The sequence below is a fragment of the Nyctibius grandis genome, chromosome 3, assembly GCF_013368605.1.
Source record: "Nyctibius grandis isolate bNycGra1 chromosome 3, bNycGra1.pri, whole genome shotgun sequence".
Taxonomy (NCBI): Eukaryota; Metazoa; Chordata; class Aves; order Nyctibiiformes; family Nyctibiidae; genus Nyctibius; species Nyctibius grandis.
Window position 1 is genome coordinate 104,783,174 of NC_090660.1, and position 12,013 is coordinate 104,795,186.

The 12,013-nt window shown below is 40.0% G+C and overlaps 1 protein-coding gene across 1 annotated transcript in view; it reads right to left on the bottom strand.

Annotated features, from left to right (window-relative positions):
- The window catches only part of CYRIB (CYFIP related Rac1 interactor B), an 83,050-nt gene that overhangs the window by 36,333 nt on the left and 34,704 nt on the right, over positions 1-12,013 (bottom strand). The window contains exon 2 of the mRNA XM_068396060.1: positions 10,002-10,080. The gene's annotated coding sequence lies outside the window, so the exon portion shown is untranslated. The remainder of the gene's footprint in view (positions 1-10,001; positions 10,081-12,013) is intronic.

A 12,013-nucleotide genomic window follows, 5' to 3' on the forward strand; every position in this document is an offset into this window, starting at 1 on the left:
GTCACCTTCAAAACACAGCCCGCTCTGCTGCTTTCACAGAGCAAATGTTTAAATTGCTTGTTTGAAGTTCAAGCTTGCACTAGGATTTCCCTTGGTAAGCATCACCAACTTGAACTCTGTGTGAGCCAGAGGGGGACTATAGCACAGATGTTCTCAGTTGCATATTGCTGAACAGAACAGGACCTAGCTCAAAGATTACACTGCTCTGGCAATTTTTAGACACTCCTGCTCTGTTGCTTCAGTTACAGACTAGAAATTAAGTTTGAGGAAACCACTCCAAAAATTGGTTACTCTTAGAAACACACATTAAACCATAAAAAACAAGCCCAGTCCAAAACAGAACCGCAAGTTAAATACATCCCACATCTTGTGGGTAATAAAAAAAGAACGCTAAGAAAAGTTTAGTAATAAAACTTGATTTTTACTTTAGTAACAACAACAGATGGCTGAGCTATAAAAAATAAATCATAGCTAAGATCATGTTTCAAAGGACGTTGCAGGGCATCTGCAGAGGAACCCACGGTTCAATGATAAATGGATGCGAACTCCAACATTAACATCAGTGATTCTAAAAGAAGATTCTGCTATATCTGTATGGCAATCAAACATTAGATTAAGTCTATGCAAAAGTAGTCTATCACTACTGCAAAGTGACCTTAGTTCTTTACAAGAAAGCAAATGTACTGGTTGCCTGCTATATAACCACCTTTTTGACTTCTGGCTGTAGAAAGCTTCAGCTCAAGTCTTCCTTCTCCTTTAATTTTTATTTATCCTTCTGAAGGTAAATTGTATCTTAAAAGTCTGTTAAATTAAACCTTTCTCTCTCCTATGTAATTTCTCAATGCTGTCTTACAGGATCTCATATTACTTGCTACACCCCAACCCGTTTTAGGTTTGTAATTTAACAATAGAAATGGTGATCTGACATGAAAGCTTTCTTGGCAATTCTCGACCTGTGTTAGACACCTGCCAAAAGCACACGTTATGCTTTCTGTTCTTTAATCACAGATTAAAATGCATTTATGCCAATGTAACTCATATTCTACACAGCTATACTGGCATACAGCTCTTCATACCGTGCATCCAAACACTGAGTGGCACTCTCAGTTCCACGTGCTAAGTTAGGAACACAACTAATTACTCAGCATACTCCAAGTGAGGTCCACAAAGCAGTGTTTCAGTTTCTCTAAAGCTTAGTCTGAAGATTTGGCTTCAAAAGGAATGTAGCAAAGCGCCATCAGGTTTGCTTTGAAGAAAATATTTCAAGGAAGTTCATATGCTGCACTATAGATTAACGAGAGGGGACAAGGTTACATAAATATACCCCTTTTATCAAAAAAAAAAAAAAGTGAGAAAACTATAGATAACTGAGAAGCTTCTATAGCATAAGAGGATATTCGCACATATACAAGACTAATACTCAGCATAAAAATTTATATTTCATGCACTTACTGGTATGTTTTCCACAACGAGCCATTACCTTGGCTTAGTGGAAACAGTAAAATAAACTATCGTAATCCTCATTTTTGCATCTCATCAAAGCTTTACATAGAAAAACAAAAAAAGCTGCAAGCTGAACACCAAGTACAAGGGACTCTTTAACCAAATCAGAAAGTTAATTTAAATATTTCCAAATAAACTTTTTTCACTTTTCAAAGCAAGGGAGAATATTAAACGTTGGGTAATGAGAAGACAAATAAGGACTTTTAGGAAAACAGAGATGTGACTTCTTGGGTTGTTTAATTTGGGGTTGTTTTTTTTTCGTTTGTGGTGGTTGGTTTTTGGCAGTGGGGTGGGCGTAGAACTGTGACATTTTAGTCCAGGCTACACAACTTCCTGATTTACTGGGGGTGGGGAGGAAGCTTGCAAGAATTATTGAAGCAAGTCCTGTGTCTAATAGTCAATTATTCAAACAACTGGACTTGATATTTCTGGTAGTATATTATCTCCTATATTTCTTTTGAACTTTCATAAATCTAAATCCTGAAGTGATTCAGTGCTGGGTACACTACATGAGCAGAATTTCGAAGAACTATACAGCATTCAGGTTTTCACTCCTCAAAATAGTACTCAAGCATTCCTAAGCTAAGAAGAGATACTGGATACCTTTACAACATTAAATGATATTGCCGTTTGCTATCTATTGCATGTTTAACTTCCCTATGACTACTTAGCATTGCTATTTTTATGTGGTTGATGCTTCCTTTGATGTTACACTGTAAACACTCAATTGTGAAGTGTTCCTGAATACCAACCAAGTGATTCAACAGCTTTTTTATCTAAGCTGTACAAATGATACAATTTCTTAGCTCTATGGCAGAGTTTAAGACAGAGTTCTGACTCAGTACCAGCATAACAGAAATGAAACCATACCCTGTCCCAGGAAGTTTGCTGCAATACTCATCCACTTGTGTAATAAAAACAGTAAGACAAGAAAAGGTCAAAAGGGCTTTCCCATTCAACATTATTAGTAGTGTGTTACCAGCTCTGAGCAACCCCAAGACCCTATTCAGTAACACTTCAACAGAGGAGTCCTTATTTCTTACAATCTAGATTTCCAGGTTCAGAAACCACTTTCCTCAGGATTACCCTAGGTCATATCAACAGAAAGGAACTCCTATCATGAAAGGAAACCAACCACAGAAGAGAGTAACTTGCCACCTGAAACATCTTTTTACTGGTTTAAGTGAGTTCTAACCATAACCTGGTTCCTCAACAGTATCAGAAATTGAAGCTGAAGCCATAGTTAATGCTCTAATAGGTAAAAGTGAAGATGAATCTTGACCTAAACTGATTAGACTAGAGCTACAGAAGTCTCACAGACAGCACCTCTGCTGCTCAGAGGCAATGGATTTGTTATTCCAGATTTCAATGAACACAGACTAGCTTTTTAAAAGCCTGAAAAAGTCCTTCCTATGGAAGCCAACAGCAGTACATTTTGCCACATGCTTCTCACAGACTCAAGGGCTGAGCAGGTTACGGGGGATACCCAAGCAGTTCTCTTTAACTCCTTCCCCTCAAGGTCCCTAGTACTGCCCCACTAAGCAAGTCTTGGTAGAGCCAGCTCCTCTGTAGTCATAACTCATGCACAAGCCAGGAGGCAATGCTGTGCAGAGTGACTCCATGACAGAGCCTTGGGACAAGCAGTAATGTCTGCCCAGAAGGATCAGAGGAGCTCTGCTCCAGTCAGAGTAACTGTCATATAGCGCTGAGACTCTTGAAGGTGCCTCCAGCTTGCCCAGGATTGCCCTGAGCTCCACCTACACATCTACATGGAAGGATTTGTGATAACATTTCAGCTAAAATTAAAAAAAGAGGGAGGGGAAAAAACAAAAAGGGGGAAGCTTTTCAGATCAGCTAAACAGTAACGTTCCAGTAACAGAAGTTTGAGATTATCCTAATACAAAGGAAAACATGGGTGATTAGATGCCAGAAAAAATGATAAACAAGAATACTCAAAACAATCATATAAATCGCTAGCTGTCCAGAAAGGAAGAATCTAACCATGTTATTTTAATCTGCGACCTCAAATGTTTATTGGGTAGCATTTAAGATGGAAGCATGCACAAGAATTACAGAATACAGGGTAACAAATGAGAGACATAACATGGGAATGTCTGGGCCCAGCTCCTAGGGAACACTGCATGGATTCAACAGCTTTGTCCAACAGTCAAGAAAAAACAAACAAAAAACTGGAGCCATACAACAAGGTCTTAATTCCTGCATCATAATTTAATGATACTGAGTCTCAATAGCTGCACAGTATTTCTGTTCAATAATTTCCAAAATTAATTCCATGGTGAGCTAAAAGGAGACAAGCTGAATCAGGGGAAGTCCAGACTGGACATCTGGAAAAGGTTCTTCACTGAGAGGGTGGTCGGTCACTGGAACAGGCTCCCCAGGTCACAACACCAAGCCTGCCAGAGTTCAAGGAACATCTGGATGATGCTCTTAGTCATATGCTTTAGTTTTAGGTAGTCCTGCGAGGAGCAGGGAGTTGGACTCAATGATTCCGATGGGTCCCCTCCAACTTGAGATATTCTATGATTCTAAATAATAAAACTGCAGTTATGCAGTCAAGCAGTAAGCTGAATATTAAGCAGATTTGAAGGACTATATGTTAACTGTCCAAGTCCCTAGAGTGTTAAAAAACAAAAACCCAAAAAAAAGCCCCCCCAAAACCTAGAAATGTCCTGTAACAAGCATTTAAGAGTCCTCCTATAAGTCAGGAGGAAAAATAAGCAACATCTGACATTAACCTAATAGAACGGACCACAAAAAAAACAGTACTAGAGTCCAGTCACCTGTCTCAACAAGCACAGCTTTTCAGGTCAAATGTCCTTCTGCTGAAGAAAGTTTACATATTTTGCTGGTCTGTTTAAAAGTGACTTTTCATATAGTCAAAACAACCCTTAAATTAATGTCTTTGATTTGAAGGCTCATTGGACAAACAGAATTAAACAGTTCATGTTGTCCTGAGCAATTATTTCCAGGTGAAGAAAAATAGCAGCTTTACCTTTATAAACAAATCAGCTTGGCTGAAGTCTCAAGCAGAACGCAGTTTACTAAATGAGCCATTAAATCAGATTCAGAATTCACTTCTTTTTAAACTTACTCTACCAACTGTTACAGTAGGACTACTGCATGTAAAGGAAGGATATTTTAGAAGAGCTCTACACTGAGTTCTGCTTGATTACAAGACAAAAGCCCCGTCACAGATCATCTGCAGATTACTACCATCTTCATTCAAAGTTTAAAGTAATTTTATGTCCGCTGTGGGAGAAAAGATACCACATTACATTGCGTCAGCACAGGCAGATTATTTATATTCATTGCTAATATGTACTATTAGACTTTAAAAAACACAGGATTGCACAAAAGCTTTTAGTCCCTCAATCTATTCCTACACACTATCACAGCCAGCCACATTAAAAAAGCCCCAAGATAAAATTCAGCAAATAAATACGAGACAGCTCAGTCTGGCTTAAAAAACTGTCAGCTATTCCCCTTTCTTGCCTTAGATACCAGCACTAATACAAAATAAATGCATGCTGGTAGTAACATGATCAGAATTTCCAGCAAAATATTTTATAGTGAGTGTCAAAAAACACAAAAAGCACTTAACCTCCATATACCAAGAGCCATTTCAACAAACCTGCTTTCACACGGATGACAAATCAATTCAAGAAGCTCTGCTGAATTGAAAATATAATTTATAGGCAAACCTACAGCAACATATTTAGAGCAACGTTACCCAATGATATTGTTTTTAACTTGTGGCACAAATGGGAAGTAAAAGTGGTTTCAGTTGTCTAAAAGACATTAATTTTTCTTTATGTATTTACAGCATATAGACTTATTGTGACAGATTATTCTTTTACCCCTGATGGCTCCCACATCACCCTACTCTTGGTATCTGGTAGGCTCTGCGGTGAAAGCTTTTCAAGTTGCTCGGAAGCATTTATAACTTCACCACTTTCCACGTTGGTTACATACGTTTCCCCAAATGAAAAAAATCCTTCTGAAAGCACACACTAAAAGCTGCACGGTTTTTAACACCTATTTCCTCATTTAATAGAGGAAACATTTAGCCCTGAGCAAAAACAAAAGAGAATCTTGCTTTATACTTCTTGCAGCACCTTTGATTTCATATAAACTTTCCAGACAAAGCCACACAGAAGTCCGTAACACATGCAATATGGCCTTACTCAACACGGTGTCTCTTCTGAATGAGTTCCTTCACTTTAACCTTTTGTAGGCACACAGGTATGGGGTGTCCTGGTTTGGCCTAAACCAGGCCGATTTTCCTTTCAGTGATTTTTACTTTCAGCTAAGTCTCCTCTAAGTAACTGCACTTTCTGAAACTAACTACATGTTTTGCAGACAGTGTCTGCTTCCAGGACTGATAACGCTCGAAGTTTGTAGTTATCGCTGAGGCACCGGTAGGGATGTTGTGCAGTAAGGCTCTTGCTGTACTTTTTCTTAGAGAAACCAAGGTCACTGCTGAATTCCTCACTGCTTACGAGTGAAAAGCCGAAGGGGGGTCGCAGCTGCAGGGGGGAGCAGACAGGGCAGGTGACCCAAAATTGACCAACGAGGGTATTCCATCCCATACACGTCATTCTCGGTATAAAGCGGGGGGATCACGAGGGTCTCGCTCCTCTTGCTCTTTCTGCTATGGCCGGTGTCCAAGGAGGACTCCGTCTGTTTTCCTGCTGCCCCCGATCCCGATCCGTGCATCCCTGAATCCAGCTCTCGACCATCGCTAGGCCCAGCCTGGGCCTTCCCGGAGCCTGCCCTGCAGTGCCGGTGGTGACGTTGCCGACATCGGGGGAGCTCGATCTTGGTTTTGTATATATATTTGTATATATTTGATTATTCCAATATTATTATTATACTCTTTTTCATTATTATAGTTTATTAAAACTGTTTTAACTTTCCAACCCGTAAGTCTCTCTCCCTTTTCCCTTTCCCTTCAGGTGGGGGGGGAGGGTTAACAGAGAGCGTCTGCTGCAGGTTTAATAGCCAGCCCAGCTTTAAACCGTGACAGGGGACAACTAGAAACAAACTTTCCTACTCTTTAAGTTTAGCACATGTTAAGGGATTTGCATTAAAAGACTGAAATTGTTACTGAAGAGATTTTAAAGAGTCTCTCCACAAGGAACCAGAACATTTAAAGATGTGTCAGCCAGGCAAATGCTACTCTTGTAAGAGCTACACGAGCCACAACAAAGCATTCTCAAAATTAGTAAGAAAATGACAGATATGCATTTGCTTCCACTTTGCAACCTAATACTGAAGGTGTCTTAATATTTATTAAAATTAGCACAAAATGCAAAACCTGTTAATCCACAAACACTGCAATATCACTGCTGGAACAGGGACTCCACAACATGTTAATCTGTTTGCTTGAAACATCTCCTCATCATCATTACTTGAAACATCTCCTCATCATCATTACAGGAGAACAATTCTAAACTGCATGGAAAGACTTAAATCTTCAAGCATGCAGACAAGTTTAAGCTGCATATAACAGATAAAGCTATAAAATAAGAATGAATAATTATCAGAGATTATACACAAAAGCAGGAGATAATTATAAAGATCTTTGCTGAATGACTTGATACTCTGGAAAAATAATCCCATATAAGTAAGTTTAATGTAATGAAAAAGAAAAGCTAATACAAGAAAAATAGGACAAACACTAAAATGTTATATGTCCTTCAGTGTCTGTGATAATGGAGAGCTGACCAAAAGAAATACCACCTGGATAAAATAGGCACGCACATCTTGTACAATCATTTGAGTTAGTCTGTGCCACACTAAGGTCCAGCTGGCTTAATATTTCCATCTCAGCACCACTCATGCAAGATCCACACAGAATCACAGAATCAACCAGGTTGGAAGAGACCTCAGGGATCATCGAGTCCAACCGTTGCCCTGACACCACCCTGTCAACTAGACCATGGCACTAAGTGCCATGTCCAGTCTTTTCTTAAACACATCCAGAGATGGTGACTCCACCACCTCCCTGGGCAGCCCATTCCAATGTCTAATAACCCTTTCTGTAAAGAAATTCTTCCTAATGTCCAACCTGAACCTCCCCTGGCGAAGCTTGAGGCTGTGTCCTCTTGTCCTATCGCTAGTTGCCCGGGAGAAGAGGCCAACTCCCACTTCACTACAACCTCCCTTCAGGCAGTTGTAGACTGCAATAAGGTCACCTCGGAGCCTCCTCTTCTCCAGGCTAAACAACCCCAGCTCTCTCAGCCGTTCCTCGTAGGTCAGACCCTCCAGACCCTTCACCAGCTTGGTCGCCCTCCTCTGGATGGACTATCCAGACACATTCTGCCCCAAGGGATGCAATGTTCACGTGTCACATTCTCTTCTCAATGTATTCCCAGAGCTGGGGTCCTAGGCTGAGACCTGGGTCAGGTCTAAAATGTGGTAGAGCTCACTAAGCTCTCAGCTGATGTATTCCCAGACCAGAGTTAACGCTGGAAACAGTGAAATTAAGTTTGTGCAGCACTACCCCTGAGCTAAAAAGCACTGCTTGGTCCTAAAGGAAATGCTGAATTAAGACAAATACCTTACCACAGTTTCAGACAAAGAGCTACTTTCTAGAATTACCCAGTTTCACTCAGCATGGCCCTCCTGTTAAACTCTCTCAGAGGGAGATGGGGGGGATGATGGGGTGGGAATAGAAGGCGAAGTAGGGCAATGGACAGAGGACCCCTCGCTGCTAGGCTAACGAGCTTTTCAATTTTCTATTTGGGGCAAGCTATGCACTCAAAATTTAGTGCCAGATATACATTATTTATTCACATCATATACGATCAGAATAATCCCAAGGATTAACCTAAAAATTGCTATCAGAATTTCAAATGTGGTTCAAAACTTGCGTTGCTAATACAGTGCTTTGGTACCTCAAACTGTGACATACTACACGTCAGTGGTTCTTTCTCCTGTAAACTGAGGGACATGCATTTTCAAACTGGGTATTTGGGAAGGAGTCTCATACACATTTTAGTGTCAGGAGCTGCTATTTTACAGACCCAGGCAACAAAGATCTTGAAATTATCACCCATAAATAGCTGTACTATACAAGTCATCTTTATACAGAAAAAGACTACATAAAGTCAAACATTGTTTTCACTATGTCATTTCTGACAGATGCACATTACTGACCACTATAAGCCTTCAAAACTTTCCTATTATTAATCTAGATTTGGCAAAGTAACAGAACAAAGCATTTTAATATTCTCTGTGAACCCTGGTTATTAGCAACAGCTCCACAACACAACTTCATAAATTCATCCTCAATTGCTTATAAAGTTTAGGCAAATTAACTGGCACGTAAAGATTAATAAAGCATCTGTAAATATTCGGGTCATAAAAGCTTAATGTTTCCTTCCTGGCTGGGATGCTGCTTCTTTCCACGTTCATCCTTGGACCCAGCTGCATCAGCCCATTCTGGGCTAAGAACCCTCTCCTGACATGAGTTTACTTAGCCCTGTAGCTCAAATGGTAGCAGTAAGCAGAAGTGTAGGATTCAAGCTTTATACAACGTATGTAGTAAGGTATAATCACAGAGGGAAACTGGATGCATATTTTCTTTACAACTTTGTGAATGTCTTCCTCCATATGGAAGACTGCTCCTTCATTTACAACACCAAGTATTTGAGAAGTGGGCTGTAAATCTGGTACCTACTATCAACGTGCATATGACTTACCTATGTCAAGACATATTCAAACGTCCTAAATTCTCATGTTTCCTTGTGATTGCCTTGCAATAGTGTAGCTCAGTGTCTTAACTTATGGGCTGGCAAACTGTTACTAAGTGGTCACGGCTCTTCACTGATAATTGTTTTACCATTCTGAACCTACAGGCAACCTACAGATGACTTTAACTGCCCGAGAATTACAATACATCCTTAGTTTTATTATCATATATTATTTTCAGTGAAAATTATGCCTCAAACACTCACAGAATATTTACAAGCACATTAATAGCACCTTCCAAAGCACCTGGACAGTCAAATTAGCATGCTTAGCCATGTTCAACTTCTAAACTAGATTTCATTAAAAGCTTCCTTTTTTCTCTCTCTCCAGGCTCTGAAGCATCAGATTTAAGTTTCAGCGTTTGCACTATTGCACTTCAAATAGCCTTTATGTAGTAAGTGGTACAGACGTATTGTATTAGCCGCAGTGGAGAAGGCAAATAGACAATGTTTAACATCCCACTACACAAAAAAGGCTAGTCTTTTTCCTCCTACTGTGAGAGCAGGAATTTAATCACTTTGTATTCCAATTTAAATACCCACATGTTATCCACTGCTACAAAGCCTTTTGTCTGGTAAACTACAGTTAATTTAAAAAAACCCCAATTTGCATGAACTACTTCTTGCTTTCAATAGATCAAAATACTTTGTATTCCTTGGCCTAAAATATTATGGAAAACAAAGAAACATTCTACAAGCAAAGACACCTAAGGAAGCATTTACCAGTTGGCAGTATCTTCTTGCAGTCTTAACAGAGAACTCCGTTCCTCAGATTACCGATGCAGCAGCTCGTCTTCAGAATCTGAACAAACAGAAGAATCCCATTAAACATAAACAATACACAGTATTTCCATTACATGAGGCAGTGCCGGGGTAAATCAAAGTTAATCCTGCAGCGCCAAGGAACCTACATAATTCTTTAGGAATGCAAATTAAACACGCCAATTTCAAAAACACTCGTGATTTTATGGAAGTGACATTACAAGCAAGTGGAGAGGCATCCTTACAAACTCTTCTGTGAGTCAGTGAGGCAAGTAGCTATCCATGATCACAAGCATCAGAAATAGAGCACTGCATCTCAGCATTACTAAGTTACACAGTTACAGCACAAAAAATAGAGCATTACATCTCTGCATTACTGAGCCAAGTTACACAGAGTTGCAGCAGAAAAAAGTAGGTCTCAGCTCAAGTTTTATTTACAGTGTCATATATATTGCGCACAGGGAAAATGCTTCATTGCTACAGTTTTCATCAGTTAAAGACAAATTTGGCCAATGGCAGTTTTTACCTTTCTGAACTTACTACAGAATTACTTAAGATTTCCTGCTTCAAAACTAAGCTTTTGGTTCAGAAAATCAGTATTTGTACTGTCAGACAGAACAGCATTTCCTACAGAAATGCAGCACTGAGATCTACTGCAAGCAGTCTAAGGGTCCTTACATTCACTTGGGAGTAGGTTTATACAGCAGTCTACCTTTTTTAGTACAGTAACTGGATGATGAACTGGCCAAAACTGGCACCTTTCTGTTGTGGTGAAAGGTTCGTAGGCCTTTTCCATTTGGGGTTTTGTAGGCTGCTTCTGTTTCAGGGATTTCGGCTAGCTTAAACACACACTTAAGCATCGTCACTCTAACCTGTCTCCAGTAAATCCACTGTTGCTCCTACTTCAGGTATCGTTCCTGGTACCAGAATCCACCCTGTCAACATGTCGCATCTCAAGGTTTCTTTTAAAGAGTAATCTTCCCATTTCACACCACAATTCTCTTTCTGCTTCTACAGCAAAGTCAACCACATTCTGCAAAGCATCTGGTTTTAGCATAAAGTTGTTTTAGAAATATAAAATCACTGTCATATTAATGACCTTTGCAGATCCAGCTGAAGAGGCATGAAACATTCAGCATTAATTGTATTTAATCAGTTATCAGCAGCTCCTCTTACATCAGATAATCCTGATTCACAAGTATTTAAGAAAAAAATATGCTGCTTTGCAGTGAAATTTCTAATCACAAAGGCCACAGTATTGCTGATTTGCCCCACCTTGGGAAAGGGTGGAGGGAAGGGGAAGAGCTATAGAGTATCGAGGCTGGGGATGATTTTAGTCACAGTAAAAACTCTCATCAAAAGATACTACCCATTCCCCCCACCTCCCACCCCCTGCAAAAGAGAATCTTGTGACCTGAACAGCACAGCTAGGAGAAGAGAAGGCAAGGACTCTGAGTTACTGTGCAAAATTTAATTGACAAATAAAACCAAGGGATGCTATTCGCAGCCACACTGAAGCAAACAGTTGCAACACGGAGTTCAAAAGTAAAACCAAAAGGAGTAATGTTAGTCAATGACAACTCTTGCCGATTTCTGTCAAGGCAGCATCTAAGATAAGCAGGTGCCTGGTAAATTACCGTGGGGTTTTCTCCCCCGCAAGCGCTGTTGTATGAAGCACTACTCTCTCTTGCAGAAAGGGAAATCTAAAAAACATCCCAGACTCGTTATTCACTTTGTTAAAGCATAGGCTTTGTTTTAACAATTGTTCCACTACCCTATTTCAGTCCCTTTCATTCATGGTCCTCTTGCCAAGCAACTGTATAAAAAAATGAATGGAAGCCATAAGGTTTTATACTCACACGCTGCTCGGTAAGTCGCTGAGCAGAGTGGCACTGTCACTGCCTACAGCCTGCTAACAGGATTTGAAAGTTCTCCTGGCTGAGTGACCATTTATGCAATTGCAACATGTGCAA